The 20,014-nt window shown below is 35.4% G+C and overlaps 1 long non-coding RNA gene across 1 annotated transcript in view; it reads left to right on the top strand.

Annotated features, from left to right (window-relative positions):
• Positions 1-20,014, top strand: part of LOC104912935 (uncharacterized) — a 97,519-nt gene that overhangs the window by 61,221 nt on the left and 16,284 nt on the right. Inside the window, exons 12-13 of the long non-coding RNA XR_014886191.1 lie at positions 1,100-1,205; positions 13,651-13,778. This is a non-coding gene — a long non-coding RNA (uncharacterized LOC104912935). The remainder of the gene's footprint in view (positions 1-1,099; positions 1,206-13,650; positions 13,779-20,014) is intronic.

The following is a 20,014-nucleotide window of genomic DNA, read 5'->3' as shown; positions in this document are numbered from 1 at the left end:
GTGAGGAACCATTTGTCTTCTCCTAGCAGTGTGAGCAGGAAAAATAAGATCTCCAGTTTCAAGATTAGTGACAAATTTGTGTGAGTTGGCAATTCTTTGAAAATGAAATTTATTAAACTTGAAATAAAGCGTTCACCCCTGAATGAACATCTCCTTTTGTAAGCTTGCAGGATTTTGCTCATGGGCTTTTTACCGCTATTCTCTTGTTTGAATGAATGTACCCTTAAGGCCAAAATCCATATTGCTGAGTTATTATGAAATACAGACTTTGTCTCGGTGTGCTCCTACACTTAGCATTGCTCAACAAATGATACCTGTGTGGTAATTTTCAAATGAATGACTGAAAAAAGACAGAGAGGAGAAAGTTGTAGCTGGTGGGCCGTTTGTCATCATCTGAAGCGATGGCAGGGAAAATACTGTTTTGTATATTCTAACACTGATGTGTGTGCCACCAGGTATTTTTTGTTCATGCCATTATCAGCGTTGGTATGGATAGCAACAGCAGCTTACTTGCAATGTTAGGGATTGCATGTACTTGAACACATTGTCGACAGATTTTAAGTGCGTATTTAAAATCTGTTGGGGAGAAATGTGATTAGGAAAAAGCAAATTTTCTCACATGGTGAATTTTTTAATCCTAAAGGTCAAGTTCAAGCTTTCTCAGCATATTGGTATGAGGAATTACCCATTAATTAAATAACATGAGTCATATTAAGCCATTGATTTTTTATATATTTCTTGCTGTTTGATTTTAATTAATGGGGGTTCTGTTCATAGAGGATTCAAGAAGAGGTCCGATGTTTAGAATCAGAACGATAAAGTAAAACATGAATATGGTAGTGTGATTTGCTAATTGCAGTAACGATTGCCATCAGAACCTCCTACACTGTCTGTGCTCAGTGAGATTGCCATATGTCACAGGAAGTCTTCTCTGAGAGAAGACAATCAAACCCGGAGTTGATTCACTTTTACTAAAGTGAAGAACATTATGCTTTTAATCTCTTTAGAGAGCATTAAACATCTTGAAGGTAAGGTGAAGTAGGGTGTGTTTACTCAAAAATTCAACCTATATTTTAATCAATAAGCTTTGCATTTTCAGGGAGAAGTGCAGCTACCAATACTTGAAATGTTTAAAAGAAGACTGTGATTCAGCATGCTCTTGCTCATGGACTTGATGCACGTTTTGCCGGTTGCTGACTACTGAGGTAGGTAGGTTGTGTTTAAACTAAGATCTACAGCCCTTGATCAAAAGCAGGGGCTGTATATGTAATTTTCAATGTAACATAAGACAGTGCTCTCTCCAAAGATCGTACTGTCTAAAACAGTGTTAATGCTGAGAATTTGTCTGTGCGGAGGCTTCTGCATAACACAGAGCTGTTTCTTTTCATAACATGGTGAAACTTAGCAGCTCAGAGAAAGCTCTTGCAGCACTGAGAAGTCAGAAAACTAAAACTAGATTGGCAGGGAGAAGAGCAGATGTAGCTAACAAAGTGTTTAAAATGATAGTGCCGTTGTTTGTTTGTTTGTTTGTTTGTCTTCATTATACTTCTGCCCCGTTCTGCAGTCTTTTATCTGGGTATACAGAACAGCTGACCTTAACAGAAAACAAGAACGTCTTTCATGGGGTCTAGAGGCTATGGAGACCAAACCCAGGGATGCCATCTTTCATGAGGCTGTGATATTCCTGGACTGACTTCTTAGTTAGCACATGGTGCATACAAAGAATACCTCCAGTCAGGCCAGTCATTTCACTTATTCCACTTTCTGTCTATAAGTGTCAGGTTTGCTAGGATACAACTGGCACAGTGCCTGCTTTTTTCTAGTTTTAACCATATTGTAGGATTGAGTCCTAGCTGAATAATTATCCTTCCCAGAATGAAATAGATAAATTGGTCTTAAACAAATAATGTTGAAATTTGCCACAGTACCAAGTTCTTAATGAACTGAGGAACATCAAAAGTGAAGTATTCTTCTAAATGTTGTTTTCCATGTTTGTCGTTTTCTGTGGTTTTCAAAGGAAATTGAACATTCTGCTGAAAGTCAGGAGCTTTCGTTTGGAAAGCTTGTTTTATTCTTTCTGCATATCACAAGCCTGTATGTTCCAAGCTGTGCATACAGTCACTTCCAGCCACTGTCGGAGCATAGTATCCCTCTCTTTCTGCGGAGTCTTTCAGAGTATATTTCAGGATAGCTTCACCACAAATGTATCCCACTTTGTCAGGGAAACATATGTGTATGATTTCCTTTCCTCATACAATATAGTCACCGTATAAGGCAGAAACAACAATTAAAATTGATGTTACCGATTTAAATATAAATTATTATATTAGGGTTTACTTTGAAAATGTAATATGACTGACAACTAGTCATTATTTTAAATAACTTCTGAAGCTAACAGCAATAGACAGTGTATATGCATGTGTGTGCAAGGGTCTTTTGTAATGCTTGGAGGTTGCTTAACTGACACCCCAAATCAGGGAGCATTATTTTTCAAACTAATTTTTATTGTCATCCAGTTTATTCTTTTTCTCATGCTGTGTCCTCCTCATATCAATTTTAGACTAAAATACTACAAAAACAAAAAAGGTAATGGCACTTTCCACAGTATTTCAAAAGGTTTTTAAGTGGAAAAAGGTATTTAGTATTTTTAATAAGCATCTTCAATACTATTGAGTTGGTTTCTTTGTTCATATCACAAGATTAATTATGCTGTCAAGCACTTTCAAGGCCTGCTTAACAAAGATTCAGTGATATAATGGTTTGCTTCGCATTGCCTTTTTTCTGCATAGCAATCACAATCAGCATTAGACAATTTAAAACCTTTTCACAAGCCGGAAGTTCTGAAGAGCCTTTTAATCAACAAAAGTAATTTTGCAAACAACTAGATACAGCGTTTTTCATATTAACTAACTTGTGTTAAACTCTACTATATGTGTGGATCTCTGGTTCTGGTGATAAATTGTTCAGATTTGAAGGAGACTGAAAGTGGGGAACACAGCACAACATGCATTTGCACCCCATGGAAATTGTAATTTCATATCTTTCTTTGTCTTAATATAAACACAGTGCTGGTACTTTGCTTCACATTCACGTGCTTTAATTTTTCATTACAATACTGTTCTTCTGTAATCACTTTAAATATTTTCAGAAAAAAATACTGGGGAATGTAATTCTTTGTGCTTTAAGACAGACCACTACTTTTGTTGGACAGGTTAGAGATGATAGATTGAGATTCTGAAATTCAAGTTAAAGTAGGAAAATCTGTTTAGAAATTTGCCTCATAAAAATAATCTGGCTGAAGAATGGCTTATACAGTAATTTTATTGCCATATAGCATGATAAGCAATCCCACGTGATTTAGAAGCACTTATTTGATGGAGAGATTGCAAAAGCAAAAATACACTACATTATGGTTTTTTTGTGTGTGTGTTTTTTTTTTTTAACCACATTTATAAATGAAACTAACCTGTTAATGACACCTTTAAAACACTTTTTTCTTTTTTTTTTTTCTCTAAACTGCTAGAAGCATTAATTTGTACTGTTGCTGCATGTGGTAATTAGCAACTTCAGCAGTGATTTTCTCTGCCCTAAACCTTTTGTGTTTGACACTATTCCAACCCGGGAGAGGAGTGACCCTGGGATACAGTGCTACAGGACAAGTGGAGCAAATCCTGTCACAAGAAATAACAGGGTCAGAAGACATTGCTAATGAAGTCATAGCAACTGGTTTAAAGAGCCAATCAGAGAAGGCAACAATCTGTAAATGAGGATATAATTAGCAGAAAAAATAACATGCTTTGGTTGGATTCTAGAGGAGCCAGTAATGAAGGCAATGACTAGATATTGAGAGAAATTCCAAAAGATTAGAGCAAACATTGTGCAACAAAGAATACCTAATTAGCAAAAAAAGTGAATATGCCTTAATTAGAAGGAAAATATGTGATTGAAAGACATACAGAAGACTTTTAATATGAATACAACAATGAATGTTAATCCAGATGTGTGACAAGAAAGTATCTTTACCATTTTGATAAATGGTAGTGAAGAAGGTGGTCTGTAAATTCACGTCTTTGGCATGACGCTAATATTATGAAAACAATTTTGAGACAGTAATTTAATGGAGTCATGCCCAATTTACACATTTGCTGTCCCCTAACACAGCACTGCAGTCAAAACAACTCTGCATCTTTTAGCTGGCCTTAACATTCTTATGATGTGAAGAAGTAGCTATTAAAAGATTTTCAGATAGGTGACACAGGAGGCAATGCTCAGTTCAGGTATCTCTCTAATAGGATAAAAGCCCTGGTGTTTTTTCATACAAAGAAAGAGTCCGTGAGGCTGGGGCCCTGCATGTGTGTGTGTAACTCCTACACTGGATCAACTTGCATTTGAATGTTTCTATCTTTTGAAAGTAAGGAGTGATCAAAAATTCATTGATGCAAAGAAAAAGCTTCCATTGACTTCAGTAGGACTTCTGGATGAGACTCTGAGCAGAAAACATGGAAATTTTATTAGTAAAAATTAAACATGTTATTATCCAGAGCATAATAGACTCAAATAGAAGAATCCCATAATGGATTGTGCTAGTACAGTATACGTACAGTATTTATGACTAGCAGTGATGAGAAGTATAATGTTCTACTGCTTATCATTTTATTACAATAGAAAAATCAGAACTCTAACTTGCTAATAATTTTTCACTTTTATAGACATCTAAATGATATTATATTTCCTCCCTTTTTCTCTTTTTACAAAATGGTTCTAGGATATTGATTGTCATTTATTTTTACTCATGATATTTAATTGTCATAATTAGCAATCTATGTCTTATTCCCTATCTTAAAAATATCCTGTCAATTTTATAGCATATTTATAGATTAATTTAAATATATAATTTAATTTATTACTGCATACCTTTGGTTTGTCTGTAGCATTAAAATACTTATGGTACAGAATATTTTAATTAAAACTATTTATCAAATAAAGTCCAGGTAGCATCCTTATCCTTGTTTGCAGTAGGGGGTTCTGGCTGTGAAAGCAAGCAAAATAATGGGTCAATTAAAAAAAAATCTAAATATAGCTTTTCCAAAGATCTGATAGCTTAATTCAAGGTAAAAAATAAAATAAAATAAAATGCTCGTCAATGGGTTTTGGAAATTAAATTATGATATTTTCCCCTTGCAAACTAAAATCTGCCAACATCAGAGCCAGAGCACAAGTAAACTAGACAAGAAATGGGCTTGAATTTTCATGTGTGACATATCTCAATTTGACACTCAGTGTCTACAGGAAATTAGGATACTGTTTTCCGAAGGTTCTTCTTGAGAAATGAGCTGTACCATTAATTTTTTTTTCTGGCTGGGAAATTCACCCTCTATGTATAAGAATCAACATATTTACCCTTTTAGGTCAAATGTTTTCATGTATTTAAAAAGAGAAAAAACTTTTAATGATATTTCTAATGAACCAGGAGTTATTAGTTTACTGTGCTGGGGAAAACTACAGCATATCAGCATGATCAAACTACCTCTAGCGTAACTGCATCAAGGTTTTGCTGCAGCTCTCAGTTGACAGTAAGTACTACCATTCTTTTTCCATGTCTGCTATTAATTCTTTCCCTAGAACTGTCAGGTACCCAAAGCTTAAGAGAAATATATTAAAAATATCAATATGTTTCTCTTCTTATTTTAGGTAGTGTATCTCCACTGATGCTATTTTAAATTAAGCAATGCAATACTGTTGAAAGTTATGACTGGCCCTGATAACAACATGCATTAAAAACATTAGAAACATTAGCAAGTTGGGAAAAAAAAAAAAAAAAAGAGGCAGAAATAGAATCAGCTGACAACTTAATTGTTCAGCTTGTATGCAAATATTCTGACAATAATTTGCCAATGCTTTTGAATATAAGTTTAGGAACACATAATTATAACATTAATTGTTTCTTGTGCTTTAATTCTAGGTTTCTGTCACTAAACAGAAGAACTGTAATTCATGAGGAAATATAAAAAGTATATTAATTTTGTATTCAATTACCTCTAAGCATATTCCGTTGCAATGCAGTGCAGTATTACAATAATTATTTATGTTAATCTACAGAGTGAGATACAGTAAGGCCAGTGTAATGAATTGTCTTTATGCTGCATAGCAGTGCCTTTTGAATCACCTTCACAAACAAGAGCACTTACCTGAATGTGTTAGTGGTTAGGCTGCACGGTAAAGACTTAGTGAAAAAGGAAAGATACAACACTACAAAATCCACCATTCACTTAACTATTTGTTTTTAAAACTATCTCATAATAAAATTGAATAGCTGATCCCAAGTCCGAAGTGTGAAGAAATGATGCTGAATGGTTGGGTTGCAATTTGGCCCGAATCTCCTTATTCAACTTTGAATGCTAAATTAATCACTCAGATTTATGTGGAGGTGAAAGCTACACAACATCTTCATCAAAGAAAAATAGGGACAACCCCTCAATAGAACGTGTGGTAACACTTTATTGACAAATGAATATACAGCTCCTCCCAGTTGCTATATTTTACTATTGAGGACTGTAGCTGCATTGCAATTACATTACCAGACTGGTATTTGCTAAAGATGCTTTGGTCTCTTCTGCTGCTCTGAAAACGTACTTTACAAAAAGGCGGGCAGTGAGAGAAGGGAAGGCCAAGCAAAGGCAGGTTGTGCTCCATCCCTGAGCCTTATGGGGAAATAAGCCATGCACGGATAATAACAGTGCAAACAAGTTGATGCTGCTATTTTTAAACAAGCTATTATTATTGACTAACAGAGGTTGCTGGAGGTGGTATGTTGTTAATGACAAAAGCTCTGGAACAGTAAAATTGCTACTAATCCATGAGCTAGAGAGCCTGATAATGAGAAACAGCTAAGTGCAGAATTAAACAATCCTCTAAAATCATTTCCGCTACATGTTACTTGATAAGGAGACATGGGTTCCCAAGAAGATCTTTTTCTTTTTCAGAAATCTCTATCCGCAGAGATCTGTATTACTTCTCCATTCACAAATTAGAGGGATGAGAAAGTCCTGAGGGGATTATTAGTGCAGCTTTCTAAAAGAAAGATACCCAATTATTTTGAAACAGGCAAAAAAGCATTCCAGGACAAGCTATTTTAGGGACCACACCAAAAATAAAAAAAAATTTATGCCATGATCCTTAAGCAAGAGTGTGAATATGTAAAGCCTTGGAGCATTGTGTGAAACTTTTTTTGGCATTGTATGGATGAAAAGTCCTCACTGAACAGTCCAAACAATGTTTAGGGCTTTTTTTCCCTACTTATCTGAACCCACAGATGTTTTTTCTAGTGACTTACTCCACAGAGACATGATGTGAGGAGGCCAGACCTGAACAAATTCCCTGAGTTGTGGACTCATGTGGAAGCTCTGGGGAAACTACACCTATTGTTCAGTATAGACAGTTGTGAACCTGCTAGCTGCATCTTTCTCCACCTTTACAATAGAGGTGATGGAGTTGTGATGTTCTTCCTTTTTAATATCTCTGCAAATTCAGATTATAGGTATCTAAGTTTTGGAACTTCTAGTGTTGCAGTTCTTCATTTCTACATGTACTGGATACAACTAATAACTACATACAAATTGTTCTGGAAATTCTGCCAGAATATGCAAAATGTGTCAGTTTTGTTTTATTAAATTTCCTTAAAAAGAACTTAGAATATTTTGACCTCAGTTAGGAACATCAGTCAGTTCTGAGAACAACTGCTGAAAAGTTGTAACATTAACTTAGGTTTTCTTTTTAAACAATAAGCCTCAAAAATTGGACTTTCTCATAATTTGAAATGAAGTCTATAAATCAGCCTACACCAACTCAACACTGACTTTCTGAAAAGATTTGTGAACTTTAGCAGCTCTTTCATCAGGCCTGCTCTGCATTTTGAGTTTGTAATGCAATGCAATCCAAGTGAGATTTATATGACTTAACGTTTTGTTGCAAACATTTACAGCTCAAAGCTATTACCTGACTGTCTTCCATATCAGGCCATTTATGTATCTAAGAAAACACTGGCATCTGTTTAATATTTTATTGCTTTAAAAATATCTTTGTTGTTCAGATATAATCTTGCTCTAGCATTTTCATGAATAGAGTCTTTAATTTATTCTTTCTCTAGAGCTAAGGATGTGTACCTTCATAAAAGTAGAATTAACACTGAGTTGACCCATAGTCTACATTGCAAGAAAATTATGCAATAGGAACCTTTTCATCAAATTAGGCTATATTTTTCTTTTGTTTTATTTTTTACTTATTTTTTTCTAATGTTTCTGAGTGTTTTCATTGATTGTGAACAGAAAATATGCAATGTCTTGTAACATTTCATAATGAACTTCCAAAAAAAATACATTAAATACATGCATAATTGCTATCAGCATCAGGCCCTAGCAATTTGTGTTATCACTCATACATTAATCCTTAAGAAGTTTGAAATGTTTACAGGTCGATCCTCCTTATTATTAAAAATGCATTATCAGGTATTTGTGGCTAAACTTAATGTGAAGATTGGAGGAAAGTAACCTTAATTATTTGGCTGTTAGTGAGAAGGACAGGGTAGGACACTGGCTTTTAGAAGTGTTACATGTCTATGTTTATTGTGTTACACACAACAGCCTTTGAGACAGATGAGGGGGCACCTTAAGGGGCTTGATGTCTAATCAGGGTTTCCTTCAGCTGTGACTGGCCTCAGATAAAATTTAGTAGTAGTAGCTGCAAGACCTACTTGTTCTACGAAGAAATAAGGGAGCATAGAGCTGTATGTGCTCCTCTGTACTCCTGCAATGCTTTATGTTCTCCTCAACTGGTAAAGAGGTAGAGAAGAATAAACATAAGTAGGAAAACATCCTTTCTTTTACTTAGTTGAGAAAAAGGCAAGATAGGAGATGTGTATTTCAGATCTTCTTTAAAGCCATGAGATCTTAGTAGGTGTACTTAATTCTGTGTGCTGCACCAGTTAAAAAAAATTCTTTCCACAGTGGAAAGGACCCATGCTTTCACAATTCACACATTCCACTTTATAGTTAAAATTTGACCATGATTCTCATTATAGTAGTTAAAAGAAAATTCTTGTTACAACAGTTATACTTCACATTTGGTTTTCTTCTGTCATGTGGAGTAATCCTGAAGCAAGTCCGAACAATCCTGAATGCAGATTTCTGATTTCAAATCCAGCTCTAACCTTTCTTTTTTTAGATATAAAATAATAAATGTGTCTGCCCAAGTCTCTAAAAGCATGAAAATTTTAATTATGTGGTCGATTCGTTTAGATTAAACCATAAGAAGTTCCAGAGGGACTCACCATTGTTTTTCATCCCTTTGCCTCTCAATGCTCTTAATCAAACAGATGTCTTCTGCTGAGTCTCTGAAGAGGCTCCAAATGTGGGCTAGTTTGGATTATGAGTAGCATGTTCTAGAGTCTTGTGGGCTTCAACGAAGAAGCCTTGGACTTCCTCCTGTTTTGTGTAATGAGGAAAATAGCATAGTTGCTTCTGCTAACTGCAGCTGTGACAGCATGGCAGAGAGAAAGAAGTGATTGTAGGCTTTTTTCAGTCTTCTTAGTTGTCATCTTGGACATGCGTCATATCTCGTGTCAGATAAATGTGGAGTGGGTCAAGTTGGGATCAAGGTTTTTGTGCAGAGATGAGACAGCTCTTAGCAAGCTGTTGAAGTCCTACGAACAGGAATCTGATTGAACATGATGGCAGTGACAAAGTGTCGTCTGGAAGAAGTGGCTCAAATATGCTCTCTCTGGAGTAAGACACGCACTTACGGTGTTCTGTGGTGCATAATGTGAGTCCCTGTGAACTTGCGTGTTGCCATGGGTTCTTGCCACTTTTGAACTCTGTTGTTTTTACAAATTCTCTGTTTTCTGTGGTTAGTCCTATAAAGAACAGTGACAGTGAAGATTCCCAGGCTAGATCCCAATGTGTATAACTGGTGACCTAATGAAGTTGACATTATAACCGTAAGGCGAATGCTTGCATGAGAAGCAAGACAGATTGGCTATCTGGAGACAGAGGTACATGCTAATATAGCTAGGAGATAGCTTTATTTTATACATCTGTGTCTGTGTGGGTCTTTAACAGCCCATTTATTTTGGTGAAAATGGAATAACGCCCTGATCTTTGAAAATATGTTTCAGAATGTAGTGTGCCTTGGTGCCAAACATGGCTGTACCCTATGAGCAAAATATTAACCTATAGTAACAGTACTTTACACTTACCTAGCAGCTCTCAAATAATCATCTCTGTGCACTTTAATTAATTAACCTTTACAACAAAGTATCTCTGAGGGTTAGCTAAGGATCAGAACTGAGTGAGGAAAAAATTTTTTATTATTCATTTGTACAAATACTATTTTTTATTTGAGTGTATTTGTGTTCTTTTACAGATTTGCTTTCAGATAACATTTCTTAGAATTGTTGTAATCATAAATACTCAAATATTAATCAAATAACAATAGGATTTCATATATTTATTAGTGTACTTTTGAGTGTTCATTGCTTCTCACTTTCACTTCTCCTCACTGTTCCTTCTTATAGTATTGCTGATTTTCAAGTCTGTCTGCTCCATTTTGAACTCCAAAACATTAAGTAAGGCAAAATAGCTCAAAACTTGCATTGAACTGGTTGCCAGAATGGTCCAATTAGAGAACAAAACCATACCAGGCATCTTAACTAGCCACATTGCAGTGCTCAAAGTTTCACTAACAGCTTCTTTGGAAGATAACCATAAGTAAAACACAAGTCAAAGACATTTGTGAGTATTTTGAATAGTCACTGTACTTAATTTTGCTATGAGTTTTAACTTGCTTAGAAATTGATAATAAATAAGTAGTGTATATGTTCAGAATCTAGCAGTCTTTTGGCTATCCTCTGAGAAAAAGCAGAGAGGCCTTGGTCTGTTTAGGCTGAGGGAGACTGAGAGATGATCTTATCACCACATATGGGGTCCAGGCTCTTTTCAGCAGTATGTAGTGACAGGACAAGGGGCAATGGGCAAAAATTGGAACATAGGAAGTTCCATACAAAATGAGGAAGAAGTTTGCTTTAAAGGTGAGAAAACACTGGAACAAGCTGCCCAGAGAGGCTGTGGTCTCCTTTGGACATATTCAAAAACCCACCTGGACTCCTTCCTGTGCAACCTTCTGTAAGGAACCTACTTCAGTGATCTCCAGCGGTCCCTTCCAACCCCTATGATTGTGTGATTCTGTGACTGCGTCCTGATGTTCACATAGCACTGTCTCTCTTAAATATATGGTAGAATAATACAATGTGAAGGCATTCTCTAGAAGAAAATATCCTTAACTACTTAAGATAAATGGATTTTATATAGTGTTTTAAATACTTTGCTAGATAGTAGAATTTAGAGTGAATGGAGTATGGAAATATCAGACTAGGTTGGCTGTGTTGGATCTAAACCACTAATGGTAACTGAAGAAAATTTGGAAGAGGATTTATTGCAATGTGGTGATGATTAGCTATTGCTATTAGGTTTGTAAAAAAAAAAAAAAAAAAAAAAAAAAAAAAGATTATCTGTTTTTCTTTCATTTGAAATGTTTTCTTCCTGGGAATTATTTGATACATCTTGAACCAGATTAGCTTATTCAGGTTTGTGGTTGATCTAATAGCTGTGTTCCAACATTCACAGGTGCCATCTGGCTGTAGAGCCACTTGGATCGTGTTTAGCTCTAACTGCTAAAAAAAATCTCTGGTCATTTATCTTAGTGAATCAGACAGCATCTAAATACGGATAGAACTCCAAACTAGACTTTAGCACTGTTTCTATATGGCACTAAAGGTCTCTTTTTCAGAGACTAACTCTTCAACTTTTGTCTTTTTGGTTTGTATTCTGTTGTTTTTTTACTTAACAATTTCACTTTTAGGTTTACACTTTCAATTGCTCTATCACATGTTGTTTGTTTGCTTGTACTGAGTTTTCATATAATGACCTTGTGCTAGGATTTTTCTCTTAACTATTCTTTGTTGTTCTATTATTTCTTTAAAAAAAAAAAAAAAACAATCATTGGTAGCACGTAAATGAGTAAAGTTTTATAAAAATAACTTGGAATAAATTTTTAATAAGACGTATTATTATCCTTTGACTCATAGCAAGTCATTCATAAACACCATTAAATCCTGATAATTATAGCCGTAGCTGCAGGGTTACTACCTTTACAGTCCTTGCACAGACTTCATTTAGAGGTCCAGTGGGGACATGCACACAACTGCTACAAAATGTTACTATTAACAGTTTCCTTTGGAACAGTATTGTGCTAGATTAAGCATTCAGTCATGAAACAAAATGTTTGTAGGTCATTTAATAACTATACATTCTGTAACTTAAAGTAAATTCCTTAGCTTTGGCTTCCAGATTTTAGGATTAGCACAATTTTCTCTTTTTTATTTTTATTTTTTTTCTTCTCTTTTTTTTTTTTTTTTTCTATATACAATATGAGATTCTGTAATGTGGAAAAGAACTCAGCAATTTTCTCTGAATAATACAGCAATCACCATTGTCCCTGAAGTAGATCATACTGTTTTAGTTTATAAAGCTGCTTAATAACTTGCACAGTACCTCCTTTTCTTTCTTTCCTGTTCTTGCTTGCTTTCAGAACCAACTTCTTGGATAGAATGAATGTTGGTTCTTTCTGGTTATTGCTTTCAGTTCTATGTCTTATGAGACAAATGCTAATTTATTTTCAGAAAATTTCTGACATAGGGGTAAACAAATGCAATTCCTGTTCTTCTAGAAAGTAGTGTAGTCATCAGTTTTGTAGCTGTATAAGTTCTTCCAGGTGTCTTCTAATATATATTCCTTTTAGGAACACCTAATGGAAAGGAATTTTTAGGGATATCAAAGATCTCTGTCCTAAACCAAACATCCCACAAGATTTCTTTAAACTCCAGCATGCAGTAATGCTCGTTTCCTTCTTCCTGTGTAGCTTACATTTCCCTAGACTCTTAATTTTTACTAATTAGACAAGCTAAGAGTAAAGCATAGTGCTGGTTCTGAGAACTCTGATTTCATAGCTGTGACGTTCTTTCATCTACCTGCTTTATGCTCCATGCTTGCAGTCCGTGCCAGGGACTGTGTATCTTCCCACACGGTCAGTTATATCCCGATCCACCCTTTGTAGCATCATCCAGACTGTGTAAAGTACCCTTGTAATAGTTGCAGTTAAGTGATTAATCAAGAATGACATCAGCAGGATTTAAACCTGCCTTAGTCTGTTAGTCTGTTCTGGATTGTCTAACTGCCCTGCACCATTACTTGACAATTTGGCCCTTTTCAGGTGATTGCTTTAAGTTCTAATGGTGGGAAGGAATACTATATTACTTCACCAAAATGGTATCAAGTTTAAGCAACTGAATCAATGTCAACAGGCAACTGTCACGGTGATGATATACCATTCGAAACTGCTTTCATCCTCTACAAGTTTGGTTTACACCACAATTCCCCCCGCTCCCCCATTCTATTTTACTTACTTCAATGGACTTTGTCTTTATTTTCTAGTTTTATTTTTCCTCACAGAAATTCTACTTAAAAAGAGCTGTGACAAAAAGAAAGAAATGTTTGGCAGTACTTTAATTGAAGACTAAGCCCATCTTTTACATTCTGACAGGTGTTAATACTCTTCTCGAATTTTGCAAATATTCTTCCACAGTTGGAGAATCCCAGATGGACAATATGACTTCTACAAAGTAATGGCATTGTAATTAACAATATTTCAGCACACTATAAGAGAAACAGGTATGTTTGTTAAACAGAAAAGGTGTTTTGAAATGCTGTGGTGAACTGATATACAAAACAGCTTATTCTGGTACTAATTACCAATAGTTGTTGGAAAAGGTTAAACTGATGTTAAGTCATTGATATTAGGTGCCGGGTAGTTATCTTTATTGGTGCACTTCTTATGGCCTTTAATTTACTTTACTTTAGTTAAAAAAAAAAAAAAAAAAAAAAAAAAAAAGTGAATACTCTTACTGAGGGATATTAACGAGGGAAATAAGTCCTTCCTTTTATTATCTCTTACAGATGACCCTCACTTTTTCAACGAAGTGAGACACTGTTAGGATTTCAAGTGTTAAAATGGCAAGGCCTGGAAAGATGTCATTTGAATAAACCTAGTTCTTCAGTTTGGAAAGATTCTTCCTTTTTGGCCTAATAAGATTCCTGAAATCATTGTCCGAGTCCTTCTCACTTATTTTTTATAAAAATTACCTGTATACCAACATCTAAATATTATTTCATAGAAATCAATTAAAATATTTATTGTGGAATTTTTAGAAAATATGAGTGAGAAAGAAGAGAAAATATGGGCTAGAGATTGTAAAGCTCATTGTGTGTATTTCTTAAGGATTTCTTGAGGCCTCAGTTTTGGCATGTAGGGAGCTGGAATGTAAGTTTACGTGGCTGAGTAAATCAGTGCAATTCAGAACGCTGAATTCTTCTCAGTGTTTTGGTACGACTCTCAGAATTTTGATGTATTAATAAGAAATAATTAATTACTATTCCCTGCCTACATCCTTTAAGAAAAGCTTGCTTCTCTGAATGCATCTGAATGTACGGTTTGCTGATTTTTATTATTATTGTTATTTTTATTATTTTTACTCTTTCAACTTTTCAGAACTTTTTAAGGAATGCCTCTCTAGATTCATTATCCTGGAAATAGTGGCAGCTGGAGGTTTCTCAGTGAAGTTTCCTATTGTTGTCAATTGACCTTAAGAGCATCTCATTCCATTATTTAAATATACATGATGGTTCACTATATATTTATAGTCGCTGCCAAATCCAGTGTTTTTAATTTTGAAACCACTAATAATGGGCTCCTGAAATCTTCTTGGGAGCAGGAAGTCCGTTTAATAATGAATACAAAGTCTACTATACTTGCTTTAATTCCTCCTGCTCATTATTTATTAACCACCACCATAGTGGTCAGCCTCTAAGAACCGCAAACAAACATTGTCACTGCAATCCTAAGACACTTAAGGAAGCATCAGCATCACAAGTGACCTGATGGACAGCTTGGGGTCTTGCCCTAAAAGACAGGCCAACCAACACCAGAAAGACATAGCAAGGCCTATCTGCCATGTTGCCTGTAACTTTTCAGCTCTTTCTGACCAGGCATAACTGGTATGTGCTCTGCTCTGAATTCTGATTAGTGATGGCAGATTTTGAAGATGGTATATCCAGAAATGCTGATGAACTGCAAATAAACCTACTCATGCTGCACAACTACATAGTGACCTCATATTTGTCATATGCTGTACAATTATTTTTCTAATGACGTGATGTTTTAAAACCCATAGGTAATTCAATCTTTGTCAATGTTCCTATGTGCTTCTAATTTCATGGTTTTTTCCTAGTTGATTTTGCTGTCTCTTCTATTTCAGTTTGTTGCTGAAAATGAATTTTGAAACATATTGGTAAACCATATTTTTTTTAGTATTGCTTTTGACATGCAGAATCTGGTGAAGCTAAAAAAAATAGTAATTTATAGATTCAGTAAACAGTGCTCACTTGTGACCTTTCTACACAAAGGCTGTCTGCTACAGAAGCCCTATTAAAGACTTCTAGATGCCTAATACAGTCCCTCTGTGTGCTGATACTACAGCAGGTCAAGGAACTCCTTTTAGTCAGTATTGAGATTCGCTTCATAGCGGCATTTCAAAAGGGCTGGAAGAGTTGCCCTGTAATACATACACTTTATCATCCCTAATTTCAGGTCATTCTAAGGAAATTAATTCCATAATGTAAACACAAAATTAAAGTTGTGTTTTTAAACCAAGGCATATTCAAAAAATGAAACATATGTATTAAAGCTGAATAGAAAAACAAAATTTTTGAAATATGTTGTTTTTTTCCTTAATGAAGGAGAAACTTTATTTAAGAACGGAAATATCAAAGCTTTATTTTAAAGTCCTAAAAGTAGTTAAAACTTCCGTTTTTTTAAATGTAAAGTTTAGCTGAAAATACATCTGCTATTAAAAAAAGAAATCCAAACTCTTGGATTTTTGAAATAGATATTTTCATGAAAAGACCCTTTTAATATTTGTATGAACATTTACTATATTTACACCAAATTCCTTTAGGTAAAATTATGAAGAGACCTTGAAATATTAAAATTATAATTGTCAAGCAGTCTTACTGAAAACTGTAATAGTGCCCACAGAGTTGGAATACTGGCTCATTGTGTGATGTCTGTGAATGTGAAATAAATCTTACTCATAAGCATATGCGTACAGTGCTGTAAGGCACAGAGCACTTTGTCTCTGAGACACTTAAATACATGCTTACCTTAAATGCAGAGCAGGTGTGTAAGTGCTTTACTGGATCAGGGCCAGCACCTTACAAGCCTGACCTTTGGGAGCTGGGATCCCCTGCCCTTTCTCCTGGTGTGACGATGACCTTGCTTACATCAGAGCTGCATGGAGTAGTTCCTCAGAAACACGCGGCATTCAGGTGCTGTCTGCAGCACAGAATATTTTTGTCATGTATTCTTGGAGGGAGGAGGTGGAGTGTTTGAATTTAAAAGCAGACTGTACGCAAAGTGTTATGTAGCTCTTTACTGTGGATGATAGGATCCCACGTTTTCCACTGGCCTTGCTTTTAAGTAGCTTGTTTGTTCAGGTTAGATCATTGAGGTTAGATCAAATTAACTATTCTCTAAACACTTACAGAAAAATTACAGGGAGCGTGTACTTTAATCATGATTCAGTACAAATCAGAAAATTTGTATCGTATTCCTGATATATATTTGGGATGCAAGATACTGAATAGATAATGCATCCATCCTGCTCAGGTACATACATACCTAAGATAACTTAGGGGTCTGTTTTTCCAGTTCGTATTTCCAAAGCCTTTCCAATCTGGTGAAATCATGAACCAATAAGTGGACCTCTTAAACCATCTGACATCTGAACGCCAGTTCTCAGCAGAACTCACAGATATATGTATCCAGCTCTTGCAGTGTTGCATGATGTTCTTACAACCATCATCACACAAACTACAAAAAACAGGGAGCAGAAATACTCAGACAGCATCCTGTTTCTGTCTAAATGGCTAGAATTTAACTCACTTTTTCCATATTTTGTGGATTTTTGTGTTTGTGTTTTGGACTTATGAGTTTTTTATACATATTTTTTTTATTGATGTGGGAAGCACATCAACACATTAAATAGGGTTTATTCTACATAAATATGGTAAAAATGACTCAAGGCAACAAGGAAACCTCATCATGCATTGTCGGATTGTTATTTATTGGTCTGGGGTCAACAGCAGGCATTACAGCTTTAAGAGTTGGCTTCAGAAAAATATCTTCTAATTTCTGCAAATCGTACTTTCAACTGTACACTGTGAAGATTGCAAGGCTTAAGAATATACCAGAGGAGTTGACAGTATATTATGCCAGGGAGTGACAATTTAAAAGAAAAAAAAACAAAAAGAGTTCCAAGTGTAAGTTTAAAAATGTAACTAAAAGCCTTCATCAAAGTTTAAAGAGCTTGCGCTTTTAGCATTTGCTTATTCTTGATTTATTGACAATGACACACCTAGCAACAGTCATTCTTGCTGAAGCAGTGAAGTAATGGACTTCAGGAGAAAAGGGGAAAAATAAGTAGGTGCTGCACACAGGAGAGAGGCCGCTGATTACAGACCACTAATTTGTTATGCACTCTGGCAAATCAGCAGTGATTCATATGACAAATAAGGAGAAAAAATTAACAGCTGTCATGTTGTGATGTGTTAATTTCCTGACAGTCTCTGCACTGAAGCCAATTACTGATTTAAGGGCAGGGAGAGAGAGCCCTGTTCAAGCTTCTAATTAGGCTTCTTCAAGACTAAAAGGATAAAAGCAAAAATAAGAGCAAGAGAATGAAGCAGGTAGCCACAGCTTCATAAAGCATACATGCTTTTAAATCCTCAGTTAAATAGCTTTAAGCTTAAGTGTGTTTAAGATAAGAATTTAGAAACATTTATTCACTTTTATCCATGACCCCGTCTTTTAGTCTTTTGTGTGGTAATTGGGAGATACAGCAAGTCCAAGGGTCTGCGTTGCCCTCCTTCTGCGGCCATCCAGGTTCTTGGATGTAATCTGCTGGTAATACCTTTGGTTAACAATGTCAACACCTATTCATCAGAGTGCTTTAGATGCAACCAGAAAAGGAGCATCAAGTTTACCAGCTCTTGTCCCCCCTGAAATGGGTTCTTGCAACTTGGGGGAGGCAGAATTGCTATTTCAGCTTTTGTCTCTGTCTTCTGCCTTTCGTTATACAGTTCCTATCCTCATGAGAGGTCCAAGTGAGGCTGTATGAACAAGAACTTATTGCCCACGTACTTAGGGAGCTGAGCTAATTCTGTAGGATATTGAGTGCCTTCACTTTGAAGCTAATTGGAAATGAGAGCAATCAGTATCTAGTATGATGGAGTCCAGCACAAGGGAAGAAATACAGGAGATTTGTGCTATGGCTACCACATGTTTCTGCAAGGAGCTTGACACAGTCACATAACAAAAAGTATATTCCGCAGCTGCACCTAAAACAAGCAAATTAGCTGGAGGTGGGATCAAGCATTCCAGTAAAGCACCTGATTTTGTAAGAAAGATTTTTTTCTTAATGCAACTCAAAAAAAAAAAAAAAAAAATTATTAAAGCTAAGTTTCCTATTAAGCCACAGTTTAAACCTACAGTATAAAGCTATCAACTGACTAGAGAGCTTTTGCCTCTTTTCTGGCATTTACTCAAGAAGTGATGTGTGATATAAAAATCAGGAATTAGTCACTAAAAAGGAAGCATGGATTTGCTCCAAAAGGAAGGAACGATTTCATCCACACAATATTATTTTTGTTTCATTTTCAGATGGTCATATAGGGGCACTTTTACATGTTGCAGGTGAACTTCTTCAGAACTTCCTTGTGTTTCCTAAAACACAATTATAGTATAAATTTTGGAAAATTCACTTGGATTTTAAAATGGGCAGCCATCTTTTACTTTTGCATTATAGCTTGTTTCATTTGGATTTAAAATACTGTTCCCACTTGCTTCAGGAATGAGTAGAAAATAGATGGCAATCTGGAGCAATGGTAGAACCAATTGGTGGGGAAATTAACTTAAAATATGGGTATGACGTGTGTTCTAAATGTAATGATAACAAAGGTAAAGAAACACATACAAAGTCAATGTAGTACTTAAGTTCCAGGGGAACAACTACAAGACAAGAAACTGTCTTTACTGGGGAATTCAGTTTACAGAAATTTTAAATCTACTGACTGCAATTTTTTTGCCACCATTATTAGGCAAGTCTAATTACTATTGTTTTTTGCTCTCTTAACAATTACATGGAGCAGATTTTCTGCTTTTTGTGTCTTTTAGGAATTTAGATATACAAATGAAGGTCATTAGTTTTTAACTTGCTGAAGGTTTCTGCCGTAGCAGAATAGATGTTTATTTCTTAATAGTTTTAATTTTAGTGTATTTCATTGCAACTGATAATAGCTATGCTATCATAGGAGGCAGGAAGACCTTTCTGACATTGATTTTGCTTGCAACTTCATCCTTATACTTGATGGGATGGATAAAAGTAATTCAGTCTCCAGGCTTGCTCAGTCCTGATCTACTATCAATTCAATTGAAATATGTCTACATAGAGTGTATTATCTTTTTTTTGGAAGGATAACTAAGTGAATTAAGCACATGCAATACTTATCTTATCACTGTCCAGGCAAACTTATACTTTATTGATTTATAGTGCCCTTCATAAGCGTAAAGGTGTTCTACACTATTTTATGCACATGGACTGCTTCAAGTACCTCTGAAATGCAGCCACTTCAGTCATTAATTTGCTTTCATATTTGATTGTGCCCATAGTCAACCGCTAGCTCAAAGCAGATTCTTTTAAAACCTTTTTCAAGATTTCTTACTACACTCTGTGTTATTTATAAGAGATCAAATCCTGGAGTTCTCACTAATGTACTGCTTGACTTTGGAAGCA

The sequence above is a fragment of the Meleagris gallopavo genome, chromosome 13 (genome assembly GCF_905368555.1).
Source record: "Meleagris gallopavo chromosome 13, MGAL_WU_HG_1.1, whole genome shotgun sequence".
Classification (NCBI taxonomy): Eukaryota; Metazoa; Chordata; class Aves; order Galliformes; family Phasianidae; genus Meleagris; species Meleagris gallopavo.
The sequence above is the reverse complement of the archived record's forward strand: the minus strand, read 5'-3'. Positions and strand labels throughout refer to the sequence as shown.